A 27,351-nucleotide genomic window follows, 5' to 3' on the forward strand; every position below is an offset into this window, starting at 1 on the left:
CATGTTAGGGAAGTTTTCTGTCATTAGTTTTTCAAAGAGGTTTTCTAATCCTTGCTCTTCTTCTTCTCCTTCTGGAATTCCTATGATACGGATATTATTACATTTCATGTTGTCCTGCAGCTGTCTTAGAGCCTCTTCAGTCTTTTTTCATTTTGTTGCACTGTCTGGGAGTTTTTGTTTACATTGTCTTTCAGCTCGCTGATCTGATCTTCTGCTTCCACTAGTCTGCTTTTAATTCTTTCTGCTGTGCTCTTCAATTCAGAGATCGTATTCTTCATTTTCTCCTGGCTCTTATTGATAACTTCTATGACCTTTTTCATGCTGGTGTAATTCAGTAAGTTCCTTGTAGTTTTTCTGGAGTTCCTTATAGTTTCCGCTGAGCTCATTTAGTTTCTCCATAATCCATGTTTTGAATTCCATATCTGATAGTTTGCTCCCCTCTATTTCATTTAACACTCTTTCTGGGGATTCTACCTTTCTTTTCGATGGAGGGTTGTTTCTCTGTCTCCCCATTTTTGTGACTCCTATTGTTTGTTGGTGCTTTTTAGAATGATCTGCGCTTCCTGGATCTGCCCCTGGTGGCGTCAGATCTTGTAAGAGTGTGGATCTAAGCAGCCTACCAGAGACTTCCAGGGATCTACTGCCTTTGTCTGACTTCTTTAGTTGTTAATCTATTCAATCTGTGATTAGCCATCAGGCTTAAGGACTGTGGATGTGGCAGCTTAATTGATGTAGGCAGGGATTTTGCTTCCCCTCAGGCTGACGCCACTTGGAGGGGAATGGTCTGCCTGCAGTGTGGGAATGAGTCAGCACTGGGACCCGGTTGGCTGCTCCCCCAGTTCTCCCCTCAAAGCCACCACACCAAACTCTCCCCAAGTGTCTCCAGTCCTCTCCGCCTTCCCTCTGCTTGAGACCAGGGTAAGTGGGGGCCAAAATATTTTTGTATGTGATCTACTTAAGAGCTCTTTTTCTCCCACTGTTTCTCTCCAGCTAGCAAGAAACCCTGTGCCTTTTCGCTTTTCACAGCTGGATACTATTTTACTTTCCACTCTGTTGCTGTAGGCTGGGAAGCTCAGCTGAGGGTTTATACCCTGCCCTTCTCACTGGGAATGCCCAGCTGCTGAGCTGTTTCTCAGTCCCTTCAGCTGACACCCATGTGAGCCCAGCCAGCCCTTCCATGTCTCTGCACACCCTACCGGTCACGTTGTGATGTAGCGACCTTTTCTGTCTCTCCGTGGTTATAAGACTTCTCTCCAGCTAGTGTTCATTTGGTTATTCCAGATGATTTCTCCAAAATTAAGTTGTATATCCAGACTAGTTCTAGGAGGAGGTTAGTGCAGCTTCCACTTATTCTTCCGTCATCTTATTTCTCCTATTGCTTTTGTTTATGGTAATAAAATGGGATTACTTGAACAAGAAAATAGGAGAACAGAAGACAATGTATGTCTACTCTCAATTCTCCTAGTAAACAATTGGTTATGGAGTCCATCATGGAAACTGAGGTCACATAATATTTAAAATGACTTCTTTTTGGTATATTGAAGAGTTTGATATCAGCCAGTCTGCCTAGTGGAACCAAAACATAGCCATAAGTACTTTCTGGGGTGCTTAAATGGAAAAATGAAGCCTTACACTTACCCAGGGTACAGAAGCTGAGCCACATACCTGGCATTCAGCCTTGCCTGTAAACACCTGTCTTTTCCAGGTCCTCCTGGTTTTCCGTTGTGCCTTAAGGTTCCTTCTAGCCATCTTTCAGGAAAACAACCTTCATTCCTTCCCTGGAAAGATTGCTATGGACTGCTCATCCATCCAAGGTACCAGGCCTTTTATCTCGTGGACTTTTATTACCTTTGAAAGTCAGTCCCAGTTGCTCAGGGCTTTTTGGTAGCAACCAAAGCCCAAGCATGTCTCCTTTAGGCATGACATTCCATTCAAAGTCTTAGTTAAAAAAAAAAACAAAAAAAAAAAACACCTCTATTAACAACTGGTTTATTAGTTTTATGCAAAGAAACTTAGGTCATTACTTACTTCTTTATAATGCCAAATTCTGGAGGGATCAGATAGGGAGAAAATATATACAGTGTGAAGGAAAATCCTTATCCTTCTAATATTCACTGAACTTGCATTTCTATTCTTTATATTTTTATTTTTCCCCCCACTAAAAATTTTTCTGTTTGTTTGTTTTTCCATTACAGTTGTCTCACTTTTTTCCCCTCTTGCTTCCCTGCATCCTGCCCCCCTTCTTCCACATTCAGTCTCCACCCAGTTGTCCATGTCCATGGGTCATTTATACATGTTCTTTGACTAGACCCTTCCCCTTCTTACCACTTCTCTCCCTCCCATCTCCCCCTTTGTTACTGTCAGTTTATTCCTCATTTACATACCTCTGGTTCAATTTTGCTCATTTGTTTGTGTTGTTCATTAGTTTCCTGTAACAGGTGATAGCATAAGGTAATTTTCTTTTGTTTCCTGGCTTATTTCGCTAAGCATAATTCTCTCTAGTTCCAATCATGTTGTTGCAAATGGTAGAAGTTCCTTCTTTCTTTCAGTACTTACTCATTGTCATTTTCCCCCTTTGTACTCATGTTCCTCTCTGTCTCTTTCTGTTTCTTTATCTTCTTAAAGCAGACCCTTTAGCATCTCTTGCAATGCTGGTTTGGTGGAGATGTATTCTTTTAGCCTTCTTTTGTCTTGGAAACTCCTTATTTCACCTTCCATTTTGAATGAGAGCCTTGCTGGATAGAGTATTCTTGGTTGTAGGCCTTTGTTTTTCATTGCTTGAAATATATTTTGCCATTCCCTTCTGGCTTGTAGTGTTTCTGCTGAGAAATCTGATGATAGCCTTATTGGAGCTCCCTTGTATGTTATTAGTTGTTTCTCTCTTGCTGCTTTTAGGATTCTCTCTTTGTCTTTGAATGTTGGCATTTTAATTATGATGTGTCTTGAAGTGGGCCTGTTGGGGTTCATCTTCATTGGTACCCTCTGTGCTTCCTGGACTTGCATGATCCTTTCTCTCCTCATGTTAGGGAAGTTTTCTGTCATTAGTTTTTCAAAGAGGTTTTCTAATCCTTGCTCTTCTTCTTCTCCTTCTGGAATTCCTATGATACGGATATTATTACGTTTCATGTTGTCCTGCAGCTGTCTTAGAACCTCTTCAGTCTTGTTCAGTCTTTTTTCATTTCGTTGCACTGTCTGTGAGTTTTTGTCTACATTGTCCTCCAGCTCGCTGATCCGATCTTCTGCTTCCTCTAACCTGTTTTTAATTCCTTCTACTGTGTTCTTCAATTCAGAGATCGTATTCTTTATTTCCTCCTGGCTCTTATTGATAGCTTCCATGTCCTTTTTGATGCTGGTATAATTCTCAGTAAGTTCCTTATAGTTCTTCTGGAGTTCACTGTAGTTTTTCTGGAGTTCTTTGTAGTTTCCGCTAAGCTCATTGAGCTTCTCCATAATCCATGCTTGCAATTCCATATCTGATAGTTTGCTCCCCTGTATTTCACTTAGCACTCTTTCTGGGGACTCTACCTTTCCTTTTGATGGGGGGTTGTTTCTCTGTCCCCCCATTTTTGTTACTCCTATTGTTTGTTGGTACTTCTTAGAATGATCTGCACTTCCTGGGTCTGCCCCTGGTGGCGTCAGATCCTGTACCAGTATGGGCCTAGGCATCCTGTTGGAGACTTCCAGGGATCTACTGCCTTTGTATGACTCCTTTAGTTCTTAATGTATTCAATCTGTGATTAGCTGTCAGGCTTAAGGACCGTGGGTGTGGCAGCTTAATTCCTGTAGGCAGGGCCTTTGCTTCCCCTCAGGCTGACGCCACTTGGCTGGGAACGGTCTGCCTGCAGTGTGGGGATGAGTCAGCACTGGGACCCGGCCCCGCTTCCCCAGCTCTCCCCTCAAAGCCACCACACCAAACTCTCCCCAAGCATTTCCTGTCCTCTCTGTCTTCCCTCTGTTTGTGCCCAGGGTAAGTGGGGGCAGAATATTTTCATATGTGATCCGCTTAAGAGCTCTTTTTCTCCAGCTGTTTCTCTCTAGCTAACAAGAAACCCTGCGGTTTTTAGCTTTTCACAGCTGTACACTATTTTACTTTCCACTCTGTTGCTGTAGGCTGGGAAGTTCCGCTGGGGGTTTAGACCATGCCCTTCTCAGGGGGAATCCCCAACTGCTGAGCTGTTTCTCAGTCCCTTCGGCTGCTACCCGTGTGATGCCAGCCAGCCCCTTCCGCGTCTCCACACTCCCTACTGGTCATGTTGTGATGTAGCGGCCTTTTCTGTCTCTCCGTGGTTATAAGACTTCTCTCCAGCTGGTGTTCGGTTGGTTATTCCAGATGATTTCTCCAAAATTACGTTGTAAATCCAGACTAGTTCTGGGAGGAAGTTAGTGTAGCTTCCACTTACTCCTCCGCCATCTTGTTTCTCTCCAAGGTTCAAACTTTTTTGTAGAATAATTCGCTACAGGTACTATGGTATCAATCAAGATTAATGTTATGAAAGATTTTACACACACACACACACACAAGAGTATTCTTATTCAGAGCAGATTGCACTTAGAAATAGGGGATCTTGAACTAGAAACCTTCTGTGTAGAAAATAGTTTATAACTCTTAGAATTGTGGTCCAATAAATTCATAAAAAATACCCAGTTACAGATTTTCAACTGACTCTGTCTATTCATTTGTAAATGAGAGATATGCTGTTTTCTCCAAAGGAGAAAAAAATTTGAAAGTTTGAGAAACTGAAGTAAGTTCATGTAGGAAAGTTTACTGATTGTGCATTATTTGGTGGAGAATGTCAGTGCCCTGTTAATATGAGAATTGATGCTACAAATGAGTCCAAACATCCTTCACAGTGAGAGTACTATCTAATATTATCTGTAAGTTCAAAATTTATTTCCCCCCTGTAATTTTACATATCTTTATGGAAATATTTTTAAGAATGCTCTGTATCATGTTCTCATCACTGCATCAACAAATTATAAATTTAGAGAAATACTCTCAAAATTGCTCACCTTCTTCCCATGTCTTCCTTCTTTTTCCTTATTCATCCCCTGCCCTCCTTTCTTTTCTGTCATCCTTCTTGTCTTCATTTTCTTTATTTAATACTAATTATAGTTACCATTTTTAACATATACATTGTTCTAAATGTTTGTAAAATTCTTTATTCATTTTACAAATACATACTGAACATTTCTAAGACATAGAAACTATTCTAAGAAACAGCGTCTTTGCTTACAAAGGGTTTACATTGTACTTGAGGGAACAGATAAACATGTAAATAAGCAAAATAATTATAGATTATATTAGGTGCTGCAAGGGTTGTAAACAGGGTGACAAAATAGTATAATGGGGTGGGGTGGTTAAGAAATACTTCTCCGAGGAGGTGACATTTGGACTGAAATTAAAAGAAGTCAGCCATACAAGGTTTGGGGTCAAAACATTCCAGGCATAGGTTACAACAGAGAAAAGGAAGTTAAAGAGGGAGGCTTTTTGGCTAGAGCTCATTGAGGAGGAATGACATAAGATGATGTTGAAGAAGTAGTCAGGAACTAGATCATTTAGAAACTCTGTAGGCTGATGTATGAAATATGGGTTTTATCCCAGGAGCAATGGCACTCCATTGAAGTATTCGTCGTCGTTGTCATCTTCGGCAGCCGTCCGTCTCGAGAAACGATGGTGTAGCTTCTTAAGAGTCTATCTGCACCGCCGAGAATGGCTGTGCAGTCCGACTCGGGAGTGACACGGTATCTGTCTCCTCCCGTGTTGAATCGACATCTTGCGATGACGCTGGAGTGTCCTCTCCAGTGAAGCTGAAGCTACAGAGCCTGGGCAGGGTGATATGGAGGGTCTGCTGTTGCCCATGCAGCAGACCCCCCCTCTCTTCGCAGCTGAAGGATCCAAGGGAAAAGACAGAGTCAATATAGCTTGGCTTCAGATGCGCCGCAGGAGTTGCCGGTATTGACTACAACGTCAAACCGCCTTAGGGACTCCGGCTCCGGGTTTTCTGTCGGGGTTTACTCCCTTAGCCTTTCCCCTGAAGAGGTATGCCGCAAGGCAGCGGAGGTTTTTTGGAGTCAGAGTTTTCCTTCTCTGATGTGCCCTGACTGGAAGATCGAACCAGCGACACTTAGCTCGCAGGCCAACACTCAATCCACTGAGCCAAACCAGCCAGGGTAATTGAAGTATTATACATAAGGAAAATATATTACCTAATTTGCATTTTTAAAATTTTCTTCTATTGATATTTATTGTACAAAGAAACAATAGTGAATGTCAACAATGGAATCAGGAATATATATTAAGAGGTTATTGAATTAGTTCAGGGTGACAGTCGATGTCATATTGGATCATGATGGTAGTACTAGAGATACTAGGCATAGTGAGAAAGAAACTGATTAGGGACTTGGAAATAAACCCATAGCATTAAAGAATGTGTTGGATGTGGAAAATAAAAGGAAAGCTAAAGATTAATAATGAATTATAGGTTTTCCATTTAAGGAACTGAAGTTTACTGCAGTACATTTAGTAAACTGAGGGTAACCGAATGAGCAACACGTTGTTGTTTTGAATGAAATCCAAGATCTTTTTTGACATATTAACTTTGGATGCCAATTAAATACCAGAGTGGCAATGTCAAGGAAACTTTATACAAATATAGATTCAGGATAGAGGTCTGGACTTTAGTTATAAATATGAAAATCATCAGAATATGAATGCCATTTAAAGCCATGATGCTAGAATTGAATTGCCTAGAAAGTGATTATAGAGGAAAATAAAAATGAAGCAGAGAGTAAAGAGAGAAGAAAAGAGAAGGCCCTCAAGAGTGAGTCCTCAGACACACCTGGTTTCAAGATTGCCAAGGGAAAGTTGAGCTCTAGAGCAGCCTGAGTAGCAAGTGTCAAAGAACTCAGTAGACAGTCAAGATAATGTGGTGTCTCAGAAGCGAAAAGAGAATGTTTCAGGAGGGTGTGATCAGCTGGTTAAATGCTGCTGAGAGGGCAATATGAAAGTATTGCTATCGTTGATAATTGCTATTTTAGTGAAGTTCTGAGTGTAGAAGTTTGAAATAGTAAGACTAGTGCATTGGAGATGGTGAAAACTTGTTTAATCTATGTAATAAACTTGGGGACTAACAAACCTGAGGACTAATACCATTTAACAGATGAAAAAACTGAGGCTCAGAGAGGTAAAGTGATTTATTAAAGATCACAGGAACTTGGGAGAAGGATTCAAGTCAAGGTCTCCCTGACATCCAAGATTCCTGACCTTAACCACTACATATCAGGAATTTATGTTTAAAGAAGAAATAGGCTGTGAAAATTTGAAACACTTAGTCTATTGTATCAGTGCTGCCAATGTTTACTTAGTATAATTTGTAAGATAACCACATTACTCCAAAACCAAAATGGGTCTTTAAACTATCTTTAGAAATGGGTAAGCTTTAGGGGTGTAGGCATCATTCAATATATCACCTTTTATTTCACAAAAGCAACACCTGCCACGCACACTGTTTCACCTTGTTGGACTGTGAGAGTAGGGTTCTCTGATATTCTATGGCACTTAATTTTCCTTTTTAAGTTATTTTTGAGAGTAGCAAACAGTTATTGACTTAAGAGACTGTGATAGTCCATTACAGAGAACATAAACCTGTGTTTTTTACAATTGATATTTCACCTTATGAGTTTGGAGATGTGCCTATTCATAAAATACCAGATGACACTGAAACACCTATTGCTAACCACTCAAAGGCAATTCCATGCACAAAATAGAAGTAAACAGAAATTGACAAAAGAAGTTCTTCCTACCATTATAAATCTCAAAACACCACATAATATCCTGAATTTTTATGTGTTCACAGTTTATATTAATTGCAAGTCTCTTTTGACATTTTTCACAGGGTAAAGCTGCAATGTTAATTATGCCACCATAGTGGTAGTACCCGAATATTTTAGGCAAAAATAAATTGCCATGTTATAAACAGGCATCTTTCACTTCACAACTCAGATGAGGATATGTCACCTCTATGGAACCATTGATGTTAAAAGATCTCCCTGACTCACATCTTTAGGCTCATCAAACCGTACAAATACTGGAATTTCAGATTGGACATGATTTTCATTTCAGCAAGAATTGGGTGGCCCTTAGAGAAATGGCCTGAAATAATTTTAAAAATTACATATAAAAAATTACATTGAAGATATATTTTACAGGTTGTCCTACGGTTATTGCAAAAAGACAGTTGCTATAATTATGTTTTGGCCATACAACTTAAGCATATCTGGTAATTGTCTATATAAAAACATTAGCAAAATATATATTTACTGGCAGGGACTTGATTCTTATATTGAAAACCAGCTTTACTGGGATGTAGTACATGCCAGACTACTTAGTCTAACCTGTTAAAAATGAGTGGCAGGTAATGTAAACTAATACTAATTGAATGTCTATTGTATGTCAGTCACTATGCAGAGAGGAGCCTTTCATATTTTTCTAAGTTTATCACACTGAGACCAAACAAACTCAGTATTATTATTCTCATTTTACATAAAGTGGTTAAATCACATGTATATTCCTACAGTTGATCACTGTCAAAAATGGAATGCAATAGCAATGGACATTAAAATGTAGGTTGTATATACATTCTTTGTCTAGAATTCTGATTGGTTTTACTAGATTACAGAATAAACAGCTAATAGTATGTTTTCATTTCGAAACTTACCCAACTACAAAACTGCAAGACAAATGAAATGAAGGCTATCTTCAATAGTGTTATATATCTTTTAATATATATTTTTCTGATAATAAAAATATAAATTTATTGTAGAAAATTCTGAAATTTCTGAAGAAAATAATAGTTAACAACCAGAGGCAGAAATATTATTATGTCCCTTTTACTAATAAAGAAATGAAAGTATAGAGTACCTAAGTCTTATTCCTAGGGAGTCATACTTGTAAGTGTGAAAGTTAGGATTCAAAGCCAAGCAGTCTAGCTGGAGAGTCTACATTCTTCACCACTACACTGCCACCCATAATCCCAATAGCCACAGAAAACTGCTGTCAATATTTTGGTCCATTCTCTTATATGTGTTTATATTTTAAAGGTGGTTGCCAAAATTGGTTTTCAATTCCTACTCCCAAAGCTGGATTAAAATCATAAATCTCTCAAGGAGCTCATTTCTACTGAGATCAAATGTATATCCCAATACACATAAAAAATATCTCATCAGAAAATCATCTCCCAGGTTTAAGAAAACACAATTAGACCTTTTAATTTTTTTATTTACTAGATGGCCTGCATTTCTCTCTTATTATCAGGGTGCCTGACATTTGTAAAAGGCAAAAGTTCATAGCTCTAAATTTCCCAGGTCTCCAATATTCCTCTCTTCTCTCCATATTTTTCTTCTGTAGAGATCCTGAGGCTTTCATTAGCACTGTGCTGCCCCCCTGCTTAAGCTTCACAAGCTTTTACCTTTGGGGAGCCATTAAAAATGATATACATTCTTCCAGAAATCAGAATGTAACTGACAAAATACACTGATCGGAAATTCTTTCACAGTGCAGGAGCCTTGATCCTCATATGGGATTTTGTCTACAAAAATGCAAGTTCACTAATAGTTTGAAGTCACAGAGTTCACCCTGCCCTGTGCTCACTCTGTAAGGTCTTCTGGCTTCATGTAAGAAGTTACAGCACCTGTAAGATCTGTTTTCTTTTTCAGTCTTAACTAGTTAGTCTTTAAATTGAATTATTCTCCAGTGTAAAAGCATATGTATTTTTTCTAGGCAGAACATTACACCCCAAATCCCAGTGTCTGTCCATTGAATATTAATTGTGGTAGAAATCTGAACCTTTATGAATGTCATTGCCTAAATGACTGATAGCCTTAACCATTCTACATGCATGCCATCACCACCCCCGACCCCACCCATATTAGTCTGCTTGGCCTCTATTAATAAAATACTATAGGCTGGGTAGTCTAAATAACAGAAATTTATTTCCCATAGTTCTGGAGCCCGGGAAGTCCAAATCTTGGTGCTGGCTAATTTGGTTTCTAGGAGAAATGTGGGGGGTGGGGGCATGGGGAGAGACCTCCTGTGTCTTTTCTTATAAAGACACTAATCACTAATCCTTTCTATAAGGACCCCACCCTTATAACCTCATTTAACCTTAACTACCTTCTTAAAAGCCCTATCTCCAAATCAAATCACATTAAAGTTATGGTTTCAACATATAAATTAGGATGGGAGGGAACATGATTCAATCCATATCATACCCCCATCCCTCTGTCTCAAATTGTTTATTTGTGAAAGTTTATACCTGTGTATTCCAGAACATGCTTTTTATGTCTTTTTTTTTTTTTATCTTCCCTAAAGCTTTTACTAGTCTAAACCCTAAATATCTTTATTGTACTGGACACCTATCATGACAAGTAACAGCTATTGAGACCAACATCAGCCTTAAGGAGGGGGCATATTTATCTTTCTGTCTAGGGTAAGCACTGGTATCTCTTACAGCTTGTCAATATGGTCAGAACTCAGATATAACTCCTCAAAGTTATATTTCTCTACAGCTGTTGCCCAAAATATTGGCTACTCCAAACGCTGTCCATGTCTTTATACCGCTGGCCCTACCACTGATTTTACTGCTTCAACAGACGCTCTATCAAAAAGTCTGAGCTCAGGAATAAAATTTACATCTTCCATGATTGCACATATTCAGGGGCAGCTCATCTTCATCACCTTGAAGTCTAGGTTCTGAGAGGTGAGACAGTCCATCCAATCAATTGAAAGTCTTATTTCATCTCATCCTCCAGGATTAGCCAATGCTCTTTTAAAGGAAAAGAGCTTCCCACTCACGAGGGGTTGGCACTGCTCCTGTGACCAAAACTACACAAACACAAAATATTACATTAGTATATATCCAAGATTTGAGCTTTTCTGTTTGGTTCAAGGTCACTTTGTTATACATAAATTCTGTACTAGTTGTCTATAATGGCTGCAGCCAATCTAAACAGGTCCAAGGCTCAGGAAGGAAGATATGCCAATGTTCGTATAGCATATTTACTAAACATGTTCTAATGCTTTGGACCTTTCTCCCAAAGTGTATCCTGGGGCTTCAGTGAGCTGAAACACATTATCAGTGTTGAGGACTATTCTACCTAGACAGAGAAGCCCTAAGAAGACTGGAAGATGCTCCCTAATTCCTTGAATTCAACATTGGTTTCAGTTTGCCCTATGAATGACACCAAACACATTGTGGCAGCCTGTAGAGCAAGATAATAAAATAGGAATCAAAAAGATAAGTAAAGAAAGCAATATGGAACATTCCACAGAGCAGCCTGAGCTTTTAAACTGCTCACTCATTATGCCAAAATCTTCAAATGTCAGTATTGTGGTCCAATAAAGTCCTTGCTGCTGATCGATTATTTTTTCACAGATTTATTGAGGTGTCATTAACAAAGAAAATTATATATAATTAAGTGCACAATGGGTGATTTGATATACATCTGCATTGTGCATGTATTTTATCTTCCTTCTGATTTCCTTAATAACATTTTTTCTGACTTTATTATAAGAATACAGTATGTAATACAAAATATGTATTAATTTATTGTTTATATTATTGATAAGACTTCTGGTCAACAGTAGATTATTAGTAGTTAAATTTTGGGGTGAGTAAAGTTATTCATGGATTTTTTTACTGCATGGGGGTGATTAGTGCCTTTAACCCCATATTGTTTCAAGACCAGCTGTACATTCTTTCTCTTCAGAAGTTGTGGGGAAGGAGGAGAGCAAGGAATCACACTGGAAATTAAATTGGGTTTCTAAAATCCTTCTTTAACTTTTGACAGATGTTTTACATTTGTTTTTTTATATACTGGCACACATTTTATATTAAGGTTTTTTTCAGTAAATTTAATACTGCTGCTATTTATGAATAAAACATTTTCTTTATTATGACTTCTTAATGCTTATTGTTGACATGCATGCATTATGATTTTTATAAATTTATCATTTTTTTATGAGTACCTTTCAGAATATTTATAATTCTGGGAGATTTTTAGTTATTTTATTGGGTTTTCAAGGCATAAAATTATTTTATCTATAAATAATACTATGCTTGTTGCTCCATTTCCAAAAGGTGTCTCTATTAATCCTTAGCTAGAATTTCTAAGCTTATGTCAAATAATAGTAGTGATAAAAGGCATCTTTATTGCTGGTATATAGGGAAGCCAGTTTTAATGGGAATTTGTTTCCCATTTCAATATTAAGTATAACATTGGGACTTAGTTTATTTTAGATGTTTTATTTAGAAAGCAAGTAATAGAAACCTCAACTTAAATGAGTTTAAATAAAAAGGCTATTTTCTATTTCACATGAAAAAAAGTGGTAAGGCATACAGGATTCAGCTCTGGTACAATAATGTCCCTACCAACTAATCTTTCTGGTATTGTCCAGAAATATATCTTATATAGGTTAAAGTTGGAGAAACCTTTGGTCTAGAAATTTCATGGAGAGAACTTCAGCATTTTAGCACTTCCTTACTTAAAGAACATGCTTGTCAATAATGAAGGCACTTTTTATTTAATTTTTTCTTTTCACTTTTTATCAGGAGGTCAAATGACTTCCTGTTACAGATTTGTTTCTTTTAAGCTCCTTATGATGTATATATTTTTCATTTTCATATCTTCAACAGCTTCAAGCTACAGAGATTTCATGAAACATTAGCTCTGTGTGTATGTGTTTGTGTGTGTGCATGCACATTCATGCAGTTATTTCCCAACAGTTTAAGTAGAAAAAGAAATACACAGGACCCAGGAGAATGGGTTTCACTCCTGATTTTCCCTTTATTTTTCTCAGTTATGGTACTGGTCTAGTATGTTTGCTATCATTTTTGGCACTGATAAGAAAGAAAATGGCTGAAATTGCAGAAGAAAAAAGGCAGAACCTAAAAGTTGCTTTACATACAGAACAGTATCTGGAAAGAACAGCAACAGAATATATTTGATGTTGGTATTTGTTCACATGGAGAATCTGAGGTGTACATGAAAGAGCATGGCAGTATTTCTAGGCCTTATAAATAAGATACAAGATTGTGACAGTATGTTGAAAAAAAAAAAAAGGGAAAGCAGAATCTCACTCATGAAAACCAAGGTCAAATCAAGATAGGATCATTTAATGATGATTTTATTCTGAAATAAAACTCCCTAAATCCCTTCTGCCTAAATTTAGAATTTCTTTTATTCATATGTGTGAGCTTTCAACCAAGGGCCAAAAGATGTATATGATGGCTTTAACATAGGGAACCTGGGGAAACTCTATTTTGGCCTGTGTTCACAAGAAAGCAGACTTGATACAGAAGGTTTACATTCTATTGTTTTATTAGAGAATGAGAAATAAGCAGAGAAGAATCAGAGAAAGAGGGAAAGCAAATTTGATAAGGTGTTATTGAGCTCCACTATTAAATGTGATTACCTGATTTTTGGAACTGATTACCTGTGTCCCCTGCCCTACTCCATCCCCATGTTATATAAACTGCATATAAACTATTCCAGGAGGGGAACAGTGTGAGGAGAAAGTCAAGGGAGTAATTTGTTTATTTGCTTCTCCCATTGGTCAAAGATTTGCTCATGGAGCTTTAATTCCTCTGTGCTTCTTTCTTTCCTTTCCTTTCTTTTTTAAAATTGTTTTTCTATTACAGCTGTTCTATTTTTCACACTTTGCTCTCCCCTCCTCTTCCCACCTCCCCCTCTGTCCCACAGTCCATCCCCATTTAGTTGTCCATTTATACTAGATCCTCGAATAGACCTTTCCCATTCTTTCCTTTCTTTCCCCCCTTTCTTCTCCCCTTTGGTCACTCTCAATATGGTCCCTGTTTACATGTCTCTGGTTCTATTTTGCTCATTTGTTTGTTTTGTTAATTATTTCCTGTGTTAGGTTAGATAATATGATATTTGTCTTTCGTGGCCTGGTTTATATCACTTAGCATTAAACTCTCAAGTTCCATCCATGCTGTAGCAAAAGATAGGAGTTCCTTTTTTCTTTCTGTCGTTTAATATTCCATTTTGCAAATGTACCACAGTTTTTTGTATATTTTATTGATTATGTTGTTACAATAGTTCTAAATTTTTCCGCTTTGCTCCCCTCCACCCAGTACTCCCCTTCTCCCAGCAATCCCAATCCCCCTTAGTGGATGTCCATGTGTCGTGCATACAAGTTCTTTGGCTTCACCCTTTCCTATATTCTTCTTCAATTAATTGATTTTTATAACAATAAAAAATAATAAATCCCCCCTCTCAGACTTAAGACCCTTTATAATCTTATAAAGGACAATGATTGAAGGTCTCCTGTTCCTCTAGCTGCTTCAAGCTGCACATGGTCATCGTCCTACCTACTCTTGGGTTCAGAAATCCCTAATAAGAGCGGGGGTGTGGAGGAGAGGGTAGCCTTCCCACATGGGGCATGATCTTGCAGACTCCAGGTCAGTTTGCTGTACCCAGACCACAGCATGCTTGGTTTAACAGGCTGGCATCCTTTTTTGTATTCTGGGGGCAACAGATTTGACCACAGGGTTAAAAGACATTATTCAATCCATAACCACTCAATGACAAAAGGCAGGGATTAATTTTTCAATGTCTCATATTAGGGGTAAAGAAAAAAAAAAAGGCTCTTTGGAGAAAGGTGTGCAAGGCATGTCACACCTGTCCAAAACTTTTTTGCCCACTATACTTAGTTTGGGCCGAGGGGAATATTTTAGGTTTTCCCTCTTCTCAGACCTCTGTGCCCTTTCTGTCCAAGCCTTTGGGATAGAAAAGAGAAACCAATTTTAAAGTGAAGTCCACAGACCACCCCATGCTTCACCAACCCAGCCGCTAAGTTCAGCCAAACCATTCAGTCTCAGGAGGCAGCAATGCAGACAGAATTAAGTGAGGCCTATACATATGGATAGTCACTTAGGTAATGAGATCAAAGGCTTATGCCCTATGAAAACAGGACACACATTTTAATTTATGCAACATAACCCACAAACAAGTCTCTATATCTGCAAGACAATCTTATTGGAAAAGCATCCAGTTGCAAGGCATTTGACATTCTTCTTGCCTGTAAATTAAGCATCTTTGATGATACCACAGACATAGTTTAACTTTCAAATGAAAACAAACTTTAACTGAAAATAAACTTTAAAGACAGTCAGCTGCACTACTTTATAGTCTAACACTGAACATTGTGCTTTTCCCCAAATCACAATTTTTCTCCTTAAGATTACCTTCCTTGCCATTAAAGGAACAGTATTAAGTCCAGTCTTAATTTATCCTGTTCATTTGCATAAACACAATAAGAGCAGAAAATGATCATATATGATCTTTATGTCTGCTTTGCTGGAACTTACACAAGGAACTTTCAGGGTGACTTGCAGTCTGCCCTTCAGGGCACAGGAGCTGAGCAACATACCTGCCATTCAGCATTGCCTGTAAACACCTGTCTTTTCCAAGTCCTTCAGGTTTTCAATTGTGCTTTAAAGTCCCTTCTAGCCATCTTTCAGGAAAGCAACCTTCAAAAGTCAATCCCAGTTCCTCAGGGCTTTTTGGTAACAACCTGAGTAGAAGCAGGTCTCCTTTAGGTATGGCACTCCAGTCAAAGTCATGATCAACAAAACCTCTACTAACAAATGCTCTTTTTAGTTCTATGCAAAGAAATTTATTCCATTATTTAGTTCTTCAGAATGCCAAATTCTGGACGGATCAGGTAGGGAAAAAAATATACAATGTGAAGGAAGATCCTTTTCCTTCTAATATTCACTAAAACTGCATTTCCATACTCTACATTTTCTTTTGTTCACTGTTCTACATGTGAGGGTTTTTTTAGTTTGTTTTTCTATTACAGTTGTCCCACTTTTTTCCCTATTGCTCCCCTGCACCCTGCCCACCTCTTCTCCCACATTCAGTCCCCACTCAGTTGTCCATGTCCATGGGTCATTTATACATGTTTTTTTACTAGACCTTTCCACTTCTTTCCCACTTCTCTCCCTAGTCACTGTTAGTCTGCTCCTTGTTTACATACCTCTGGTTCAATTTTGCTCATTTCTTTGTGTTGTTCATTAGTCTCCTGTAATAGGCGACAGCATAAGATATTTTTCTTTCATTTCTTGGCTTATTTTGCTAAGCATCATTCTCTCTAGTTCCATCCATGTTGTCTCAAATGGCAGGACTTCCTTCTTTCTCTCTGCTGCATAGTATTCCATTGTGTAAATGTACCACAGTTTTTTGATCCACTCATCTACAGATGAGCACCTAGGCTGTTTCCAGCACTTGGTTATTGTAAACAGCACTTCTATGAACATAGGGGTGCATAGGTTCTTTTGAATTGGGGTTTCAGGATTCTTCAGGAATAGTCCAAGCAGTAAAATTGCTGGTTCAAAAGGTAGTTCCATTTTTAGGTTTTTGAGAAAATTCCATAATGTTTTCCATGGTGTCTACTCCAGTTTGCATTCCCACCAGCAGTGCATCAGGGTTCCCTTTTCTCCACATCCTCGCCAGCACAGGTTGTTTGTTGATTTTTTGATGATGACCATTCAGACTGGTGTGAGGTGGTATCTCATTGTGGTTTTTATTTGCATCTCTCTGGTGGCTAGTGATGTTGAGCATCCTTTCATATGTCTGTGGACCCTCTGTATGTCCTCTTTGGAGAGGTGTCTGTTCAGGTCCTTTGCCCATTTTTTAATTGGGTTGTCTGTTTTCTTGGTGTTGAGTCATATCTGTTCTTTATATATCTTGGAAATCAGTCCCTTCTCTGAGGTATCATTGGAAAATATATTTCCCATATGTTTGGTTCCCTTTTCATCTTGCTGATGTTTTCTTTTGCTGAACAGAAACTTTTTAGTTTGATGTAGTCCCATTTGTTTATTTTTTCCTTTTTTTCCTCTTGCCTTAGGAGATATATCAGTGAAAGTGTTGCTACATGAGATTCTGAAATTTTCCTATGTTTTCCTACAGGACTTTTATGTTGCCACGGCTTACATTTAAGTCTTTGATCCATCCTGAGTTTATTCTGGTGTATGGTGTAATTTGGTGGTCTACTTTCATTTTTTTTGCATGTCCCTGTCCAGTTCTCCCAACACCATTTGTTGAAGAGGCTCTTTTCAATCCATTTGATGTTCCTTCCCCTTTGTGAAATATTAGTTGACCATATACACCTTGGTTTATTTCTGGGCTCTCTATTTTGTTCCATTGATCTGTATCTTTGTTCTTATACCAGCACCAGACTGTTTTGATTACCGTGGCCTTGTAGTATAGTTTAATATCATGTATTGTTATTCCTCCAACTGCGTTCTTCTTCCTCAAGATTGCTGTGGCTATTTGGGCTCTTTTTTGGTTCCGTATAAATTTTTGAAGTATTTGCTCTAGATCTCTGGAATATGTCATTGGTATTTTAATAGGGATTGTATTGAATCTATAAATTGCTTTGGGTTCTATGAAAATTTTAATGATGTTGATAAACGACGTTGATTCTTCCCATCCATAAACATAGTATATGCTTCTATTTATTTGTATGTTTCTTAATCTCTTCCTTCAGTGTTGTATAGGTTTCTGAGTACAGGTCTTTACCTCCTTGGTTAAGCTTATTCTTAAGTACTTTATTATTCTTGTTGCTAAGGTCAATTAGTTTTTTTCTAGTTTCTATCTCTGATATTTTACTGTTGGTGTATAGAAATTTCTTTGATCTCTGAATATTGACTTTGTACCCTACTATTTTGCCAAATTTACTTATTATGTCGAGTAGTTTTTTAGTGGAGTCTATAGGGTTTTCTATGAACGTTATCATGTCATCTGCAAATAACAGTTTTACTTCCTTTTTTTTTCCAATTTGGATGCCTTTTATTTCTCTTTCTTGTCTGTTTGCTATGGCAAGAACTTCCAATACTATGTTGACTAGGAGCAGAGAGAGTGGACATCTTTGTCTTGTTCCTGACCTCAGGGGGAATGCTTTCAATTTTTGCCTATTGAGCATGATGTTAGCTTCAGTTTTCTTATATATGGCCTTCATTATATTGAGATATGCTCCCCATATTCAAATTTTGCTGAGAGTTTTCATCATAAATGGGTGTGTTGTACTTTATCAAATGCTTTTTCTGCATCTACTGATATGATCATGTGATTTTTGTCTTTCATTTTGTTTATGTGGTTTATTACGCTTACTGATTTGTAAATATTAAACCATCCTTGCATCCCTGGGATTAATCCCACTTGATCGTGGTGTATAATTTTTTATAATATGTTGTTGGATCTGGTTTGCCAATATTTTGTTGAACATTTCAGCATGTATGTTCATCAATATTGGCCTGTAGTTTTCTTTCTTTGTTGTGTCTTGCCCAGGTTTTTCAATTAGGGTAATACTGGCTTCATAGAAAGGGTTCGGGTGTCTTCCCTCTTCTTGTATCTTTTGGAATAGTCTGTGGAAGATAGGAGTTAGTTCTTTCCTAAATATTTTGTAAAACTCACCAGTGAAGCCATCAGGTCCAGGGCTATTTTGTGCCAGAAATTTTTTGATTTTTGCTTCAATTTCACTAGTTGTTATTGGTCTGGTCAGGATTTCTGCTTCTTCTTGATTCAGTTTTGGTAGATTATATGTTTCCAGAAATTTTTCCATTTCATCTAGGTTGTCAAATTTCTTATGATGCAATTGTTTGTAATAATTTGTTACAATCCTTTGTATTTCTGTGGTATCGGTGTGATTTCGCCTCTTTCATTTCTGATATTATTTATTTGGGTCATCTCTTTTTCTTGATGAACCTGGTTAAAGGCTTGTGGATTTTGTTTATCTTTTCAAAAATCCAGCTCCTAATTTTGTTGATCTTTTGAATTGTTTGTTTAGTCTCTATGTTATTTAATTCTCTCTGATCTTGATTATTTCCTTCCTTCTACTTGATCTGGGTTTTGTTTGTTGTTGTTCCTCTTGTTCTTGTAGCTGTAGGGTTAAATTTTTTATTAGAGATTCTTCTATCCTTTTTAGGTAGGCATGTACAGCTATGAACTTTTCTCTCAAGACTGGTTTCGCTGTATCCAATAGGTTTTGGGTTGTTGTGTGTTCATTGTCATTTGTTTCTAGAAACATTTTTATTTATTTCTTGATGTCATTCTTAACCCATTTATTATTTAATAGCAGGTTATTCATTCTCCGAGAATTTGAATGTCTGATTTTTTTCCTTGAGGTTGATTTCTAGTTTCAAGCCATTGTGATCTGAGAAGATGCTTGATATAATTTCAATTTTCTTCAATTTGTTGAGGCTTGTTTTGTGTCCTACCATGTGGTCTATCTTTGAAAATGTTTCACGTGCACTTGAAAAGAATGTATATTTTGCTTTTTTGGGCTGAAAAGTTCTATATATATCAACAAAGTCCATTTGATCTAGAGTCTTGCTCAATGCCTCAATATCTTTGGTGTTTCTTTGCTTCGAAGATCTGTTCATTGTTGACAATGGGGTTTTAAAGTGCCCTACAATGAATATATTGTTGTCTATATTCTTTCTGAAGTCTTTCAAAATTTTCCTTACATATTTGAGTGCTCCTATGTTGGGTGCCTATATGTTTACAATGGTTATATGTTCTTGATGAATTTTTCCCTTAAGTATTACTAAATGTCCTTTTTTGTCTCCTTTTATGGCCTTTGCTGTGAAATCTGTTTTGTCTGATATAAGTATTGCTACCCCAGCTTTTTTTTTTTTTTTCGTTCATTTGCTGGAAACATTTTTCTCCAACCCTTCACTTTCAGTCTGTGTAGATCGTTTGTGCTAATGTGGGTCTCTGGTAGAGAGCATATATGTAGGTCATGCTTTCTAATCCATTCAGCTACACTATGTCTTTTAAAAATTTTTTATTACATTTTATTGATTATATTGTCACAATAGTTCCATTTTTTCCCATTTGCTCCTCCCACCCTAAATGCCCCTCCTCCAGAAATTCCTCCCTTTCCCAGTCCATGCCCATGGGTCATGCATGCAATCTCTTTGGTTTCTCCCTTTTCTATATTATTATTGTTTTAGAATTAATTCATTGATTGATTTCTTTTAATAACAATAGAAAAGTAACATTCTCCCCCCTCAGACTTTAGACCCTTTATAATCTTACCCTGTGTCTTTTGATTGGTGCCTTTAACCTATTTACATTTAAGGTTATTATCGATAGGTACTTATTCATTGTGATTTTTCCCCTTTGTACTTGTGTTCCTCTCTGTCTCTCTCTGTTTATTCATCTCCTTAAAGCAGACCCTTTAGCATCTCTTGCAATGCTGGTTTGGTGAAGATGTATTCTTTTAGCGTTCTTTTCTCTTGGAAACTTCTTATTTCACCTTCTATTTTGAATGAGGGCCTTGCTGGGTAGAGTAGTCCTGGTAATAGGCCTTTGTTTTTCATTGCTTGGAATATTTTTTGCCATTCCCTTCTGGCTTATAGTGTTTCTGTTGAGAAATCTGATGATAGCCTTATTGTAGCTCCCTTGTATGTTGTTAGCTGTTTCTCTTTGCTGCTTTTAGGATTCTTTATTTGTCTTTGAATGTTGCCATTTTAATTATGATGTGTCTTGAAGTGGGCCTGTTGGGGTTCATCTTCATTGGGACCCTCTGTGCTTCCTGGACTCACGTGGCTCTTTCTCTCATCAAGTTAGGGAAGTTTTCTGTCATTATTTTTTCAAAGAGGTTTTCTATCCCTTGCTCTTCTTCTTCTCCTTCTGGAATTCCTATGACATGGATATTATTACATTTCATGTTGTCCTGCAGCTGTCTTAAAACCTCTTCATTCTTGTTCAGTCTTTTTTCATTTTGTTGCACTGTATGGGATTTCTTTCCTACGTAGTCCTCCAGCTTGCTGATCCGATCTTCTGCTTCCTCTAGCCTGCTTTTAATTCCTTCTACTGTGTTCTTCAATTCAGAGATCGTATTCTTCATTTTCTCCTGGCTCTTATTGATAACTTCTATGTCCTTTTTCATGCTGGTGTAATTCTCAGTAAGTTCCTTGTAGTTTCCCTGGAGTTCTCTTTGAGCTTGCTGAGCTCATTCAACTTTCCTATAATCCTTGTTTTGAAATCTATGTCTGATAGTTTACTTTCTTCTGTTTCATTTAGCACTCTTTCCAGGGAGTCTTCCTTTCTTTTCGAGGGGGCGCTGTTTCTCTGTCTCCCCATTTTTGTGACTCTTCTTGTTTGTTGCTGCTTCTTAGATTGGTCTGAACTTCCTGGATCTGACCCTGGTGGCATGAGATTATCTACCAGTCTAGGCCTAGGCAGCCTGTTGGAGACTACAAGAGATCTACTGCCTTTGTCTGTCTTCTTTAGTTGTTAATCCGTTCAATGTTTGATCAGCCTTCAGGCTTAAAGACCAAGAGTGGGGCAGATTAATTCCTGTAGGTGGGGCTTTTGTTTCCCCTCAGGCTGATGCCACTTGGAGAGGAATGGTCTGCCTACAATATGGGAAATGAGTCAGCACTGGGACCTGGTTGGCTGCTCCCTCAGTTCTCTCCTCAAAGTCACTGCCCCAAATTATGCCAAAGCATTTCTAGTCCTCTCTGCCCTCCCTCTGCTTGAGCCCAGGGTAAGTGGGTGCCAAAATATTTTCCTATGTGATCTGTTTATGAGCTTGTTGCCTCCAGCTGTTTCTTTCAGGCCAGCAAAAACCCTGTGGCTTTTCACTTTACACAGCAGGATGCTATTTTACTTTCAGCTCTGTTGTTGTCAGCTGGGAAGCCCAGCTGGGGATTTAGACCCTGCCCTTCTCAGGGGGAACTCCCAGCTGATGAGCGGCTTTTCAGTCCCTTCTGCTGACACACGTGGCAGCCTAGTCAGCCCATTCATGTCTCCACACTTCCTAAAGGTCATGTTATGATGAAGCGGCCTTTTCTGTCTCTCCATGGTTATAAGACTTCTCTCCAGCTAGTGTTCGGTTGGTTATTCCAGATGATTTCTCCACAATTAAGTTATAAGTCCAGACTTATACTGGGAGGAGGTTACTGTAGTTTCCACTTACTCCTCCGCCATCCTTGATCTCAATCTATACCACAGTTTTTTGATCCACTCATCTACAAATGGGCACTTAAACTTTTTCCAGCACTTGGTTATTGTAAATATTGTTGCTACGAACGTACGAGTATGTAGGTTCTTTTGAATTAGTGTTTCAGGATTCATCTTAGCAATGGAATTGCTGGGTCAAAAGGCATTTCCATTTTTAGTTTTTTGAGGAAATTCCATACTGTTTTCCAAACTGTCTGTACCAATATGCATTTCCACCAACCATATACTAGGGTTTTCTTTTCTTTACATCCTTGTCAGTACTTGTTTTTTTATTTGTTTATGGTTGCCATGTGATCAATTTAAGGTGGTATCTCATTGTGGTTTTAATTTCTGTCTCTCTGATGGCTAGTGATGTTAAGTATTCTTTCATGTGTTAATGGGCCCTCAGATTATCTGTCTTCTTGGTGTTGAGTTGTACAAGTTCTTTGTATATTTTGGAGATCAAAACCTTGTCTGAAGTATCATTGGCAAATATGTTCTCCCATACACTTAGTTCCCTTTTCATCTTGCTGATGTTTTCTTTTGCTGAGCAAAAACCCTTAAGTTTGATGTAGTCTCATTTATTTATTTTTTCCTTTATTCCCCTTGCCCTGGGAGATATATCAGCAAAAATATTGCTGTGTGAGATATCTGAAATTTTACTGCCTCTGTTGTCCTCTATGATTTTTATGGTGTAATGGCTTACATTTAAGTCTGTTATCCATCTTGAGTTTATTCTGGTGTATGGTGTAAGTTAGTGGTTTAATTTCATTGTTCTGCATGTCCCTGTCCAGTTCTCCCAACACCACTTGTTGAAGAGACTATTTTCACTCCATCTTATTCTCCTTCCCCCTTAGTCACATATTAATTGACCAAAGAGAGCTGAGTCTATATCTGGGCTGTATTCTGTTCAATTGATTTATATTTCTGTTCATATGCCAGTACCAGACTCTTTTGATTACAGTGGCCTTGTAGCACTGTTTTACATCAGGTATTATGATACCTCATATTGTGTTTTTTCTCAATATAGCTGAGGCTAGTTGGAGCCTTTTTGGTGCCATATAAATTTTTGAAGTATTTGTTATAGGTCTGTGAAACATGACATTAGTATTTTAATAGGGATTGTGTTGAATCTATAAATTGCTTTGGAGAGGATGGACATTTTAACGATGTTAATTCTTCCCATCCATGAACATGATATATGCTTCAATTTATTTGTTTCTTCCTTAATTTCTTTCTTTAGTGTTCTTTCATTTTCCAAGTACAGGTCTTTTACCTCCTTGGTTAAGTTTATTCTTAAGTACTTTATTTTTCTTTTTGTTTTTGTAAATAAGATATTTTTCTAGTTTCTATCTCTGATATTTTATTGTTGGTGTACAGAAATGTCTTTGATTTCTAAATACAGTCTTAGTACGCTGCTGTTTTGCCAAATTCACTTATTAGGTAGAGTAGCTTTTTGGTGGAGTCTATATTTTTTTCTATGTACATTATCATGTTGTCTGCAAATAATGACAGTTTTACTTCCTCTTATCCATTTTGGATAAATTTTATTTCTTTTTCTTCCTGATTGCTATGGCTAGAACTTCCAAAACTCTGTTGAATAAAAGTGGTGAGAATGGACATCTTTGTCTTGTTCCTGATCTTAAGGGGAAAGCTTTAAATTTTGCCCATTGAGTATGATGTTAACTGCAGGTTTCTCGTATAAGGAATTTATTATGTTGAGGTGTGCTCTCTCTATTCCCACTTTGCTGAGTGTTTTTTTTTTATCATAAATGGGTGTTGTACTTTGTCGAATGCTTTTTCAGTATTTATTGATATGATCATGTGATTTTTGTCTTTCATTTTATTTATGTAGTGTATTACGTTTATTGATTTGCATAATTCTTCTGTGTTTCTAAGTCGCCCATAACTGGACAACAGCACTGATCCCATGATTGTTTATTGCTATTTTAACTTGAAAACATGGGGGAGGAGGTGATAAGCATGCTATGAAGGCAGGATATCAGGGATCTGAGACTGTGCCTGAAAAAATTGGCCAGAACCAAGATGACCATATAACTTACAATCTAAAGTGAAACATTTATGAGACTCAAAAGGGTCAAATTAATAATTTATATAGGACAACAGGTTTGTAAGTTCTGCCAGGCAAACTGATATACATGATTAGTGGATCAAATCCTAAGTGTGGGACAAAAGACAAAAAATAAAAGAAAGAAAAGAAGGATCATAATGATTCATAAGAAGTGTCTAACACAATTTATTTATTTCTAAATATGGAAAATTATATGTAATTAATAAAAAGCTATTCTTTGATTTTTAGTATCCTCTTTTTAAAAAATTCTTAAGCAGATGCCAACTAAGTAGAACAAATTAAATCAGAGGTGCTCTTTTTGAAGTAGAAGCATAGAATTCAAAGACATGCCTTTTTGTTTCCTTTCAACAATTTATCCCCTGCATTTCAGAAACTTTCAGAGCAAAGCTGTCCTGTGGAAATAAATGTAAAGTATGTGATTAACAGGTGATTTTAAATTTTGTGGTAGTCATGTTAAAAAATAGACATAAATAGTGGAGCTAATTTTAGTGATATATTTAATTATCCCAATATATGAAAAATATTAGCTTCAACATGTCATCATTGTAAATATGGTAAATGAGATAGTTACATTTTAGGACTAAGTAATCAAAATATAGTGTGCATTTTACAATTATAGCACATCTCAATTTGAACTAGTCACATTTCTGGTGGTCAATAGCCACATGTGGCCAGTAAAGACTTTATTGGGTAGCAGCACAAGTGCTCATGAGAACACAATTTGAAACTTTTTGAAATAAAGTCATGCTTTACCAAAGACTGCTCATTTCTTCCTTATGTACCACCATCCATGAAAAAAGTTTCAAGTTTTGCCTATTATTTCCAAATATACATTGAAAAAAGATTATCAAAAGGGTTAGTTTTATCATCTGGTCCATTTTTATATTTGTAAAGAATTGACCATTTTGACCTTCTTACCCACAGGTAACAGAAAGACATATTTGCTTAATAAAATTAGTCTTAATTTCAATGCTGTTTAAATAATATGGTAGAGCACTGATTATGACCTCAATCATTGTGATATGATAATTCTAGCTTTTCAAGTTTCAATACACTAATAGGATGTACTTTTTATGACTCTTTTAAAAATCTATTAGAAATCCATATTTTGAGAGTTGGAGGTAGGGTAAATTATAAGGAGGTAGTCAAAAAGTACAGACTCCCAGGAGAAGATGGCGGAGGAGTGAGGAGAGGCTGTGCTTTCCGGCTCCCGAGACCAGTCTGTAGTTTGGACTAATAGCAGACAGAACATATCAGTGAGCAGCTGGACACTGGCAGGAGTCAAGCCATGGCACTGCTGGATTAGAGAAAACCATCCAGAAATGACCTGTTGGGTGAGGATAGTGGAGGAAAAAGAGATTAGATGGGATCTGACTGGGTTGGCTCCCCGAGCTGTGGCTGGAAGTACACAAAGACTTTTTAGTGACCACAGGCTTCCCCAGAGAGGAATTGGGAGGAGAGCAGATCTCTGCCAACTGGCAGAGCCAGGAATGGGCCAGGTGCCATCTGGTACTGAAAGACAAGAAACAGCTTACTGCTGTGCATGTGAGAACATAATTTATTTTTATATTTTTCTCTTGTGTACTACGAAGAGGGGAGGAAAGGTTGGAAGTGATAGGACATTCTTGAGGAGCACAGGCGCAGAAGTGCACTCACCTAATCCCCAACCATCCCCTTGGGTTGCATGGGCACACACAGGGAAGTGTCTTCATCCACTGGCCCAGGCACACAGCCAGGTGGCTGGTCACGTGTTCGGGTGCCCCTCGGACACACCACAACAGACATAAGATCAAGGCACCAACTGGCTCAGGGAGGGCCCTCTGGGCACGCAGAAGACCATGCACAGACACCCCTAGCCAGCCCCAGTGGGCGCAAGGCTGGAACACAGCCAACTTGCGCAAGCTCTGCTCGTGCCCGCCCAGGCGGGTGCTGGAACAGCGGGTGGTTGCGGTGCGGGAACAGCGGGCAGCTGGCACCTAACAGACACTCACTTCCACCATGCACAAGTGTCCGAGGCCCCGACCCAAGTGGGGATAGACCGACTCCCGGGGTGCGGCTCAACAGGCCAGAGGCTAGAGCGCAGGCCACCTTGCACGCGCACGTGGGCGTGTGCACCAGCACCCCAGCCAGCTCCAACAGGTGCCAAACAAACGCAATGGCCACCGGGGGTGCGCGAAAGTAACCTAGGCACACGACTAACACCCCACGCAGGCACACACTGCTGCTGCAAGGATCAGGAACCTCTGGCCTGCCTCATTAGACCACTGTGGATCCAGAAAAATAAGACAACACACAAAGGCTAAACTGACATCTCCACAAAAGAACTCAAGACAAAGAGGACAGAGTGACTCTAAATCAACTAGCCAGAGGGAAGATCACACCAAAGAGCACCTGAAATATAACCAGACAGCATAAACAAATGACATAAAGGGTATGTCAAGAACATCAGGCTCAGAAGATAAAAAGACTATACACCACTGAAACCCCCATATCACCTAAAAAGAATCTCATATCACAAAGGTTGGAAGTAAAAGCAAACAAATCCAAAAATCAAAAACAAACAAGAAGAATCCAACATGGTAAGACGCAGAAACAACCTCTCAATGAAAAGAAAAGAGGAATCCCCAGAAAGAGAGGTAGATGGAATAAACATAGCCCAAATTTCAGACATGGAATTCAAAACACTGGTGGTGAAGAAGCTCAATATTCTTGACAACCTCAAAAACAAATACGAAAACCTTCAAGGAAGTTACCAAAAGCTCCAAGAAATTACAGGGAACTTACAGAGAAGTACAGCAGCATAAAAAAAGGACATAGAAACTATTAACAAGAATCATGAAGAAATGAAGAATACAATCTCTGAACTGAAAAACACAGCAGAATCAATCAAAAGCAGGCTAAACAAAGCAGAGGATTGGATCAGTGAGTTAGAGGACAACGTAGACAGAAATTCCCAGACAACACAACAAAATGAAAAAAGATTGAAAAAGTATGAAAAATGTAAGGGAATTACAGGATAGCATGAGGAAAAATAATATCAGGATCACCCGCATAAAAGAGGGAGAAGAAGAGGAACAAGGAATAGAAAAGCTGATAAGAGAAGTAATGAGAGAAAAATTTACCAACCTGATGAGAGAAAAAGTTATGCAAGTTCAAGAAGCACAGAGAGTCCCAATGAAGAGGAACCCTAAGAAACCCACTCCAAGGCACATCATAATTAAAATAGT

Source organism: Furipterus horrens, unplaced genomic scaffold (genome assembly GCF_987537825.1).
Source record: "Furipterus horrens unplaced genomic scaffold, mFurHor1.1.pri manual_scaffold_17, whole genome shotgun sequence".
NCBI lineage: Eukaryota > Metazoa > Chordata > Mammalia > Chiroptera > Furipteridae > Furipterus > Furipterus horrens.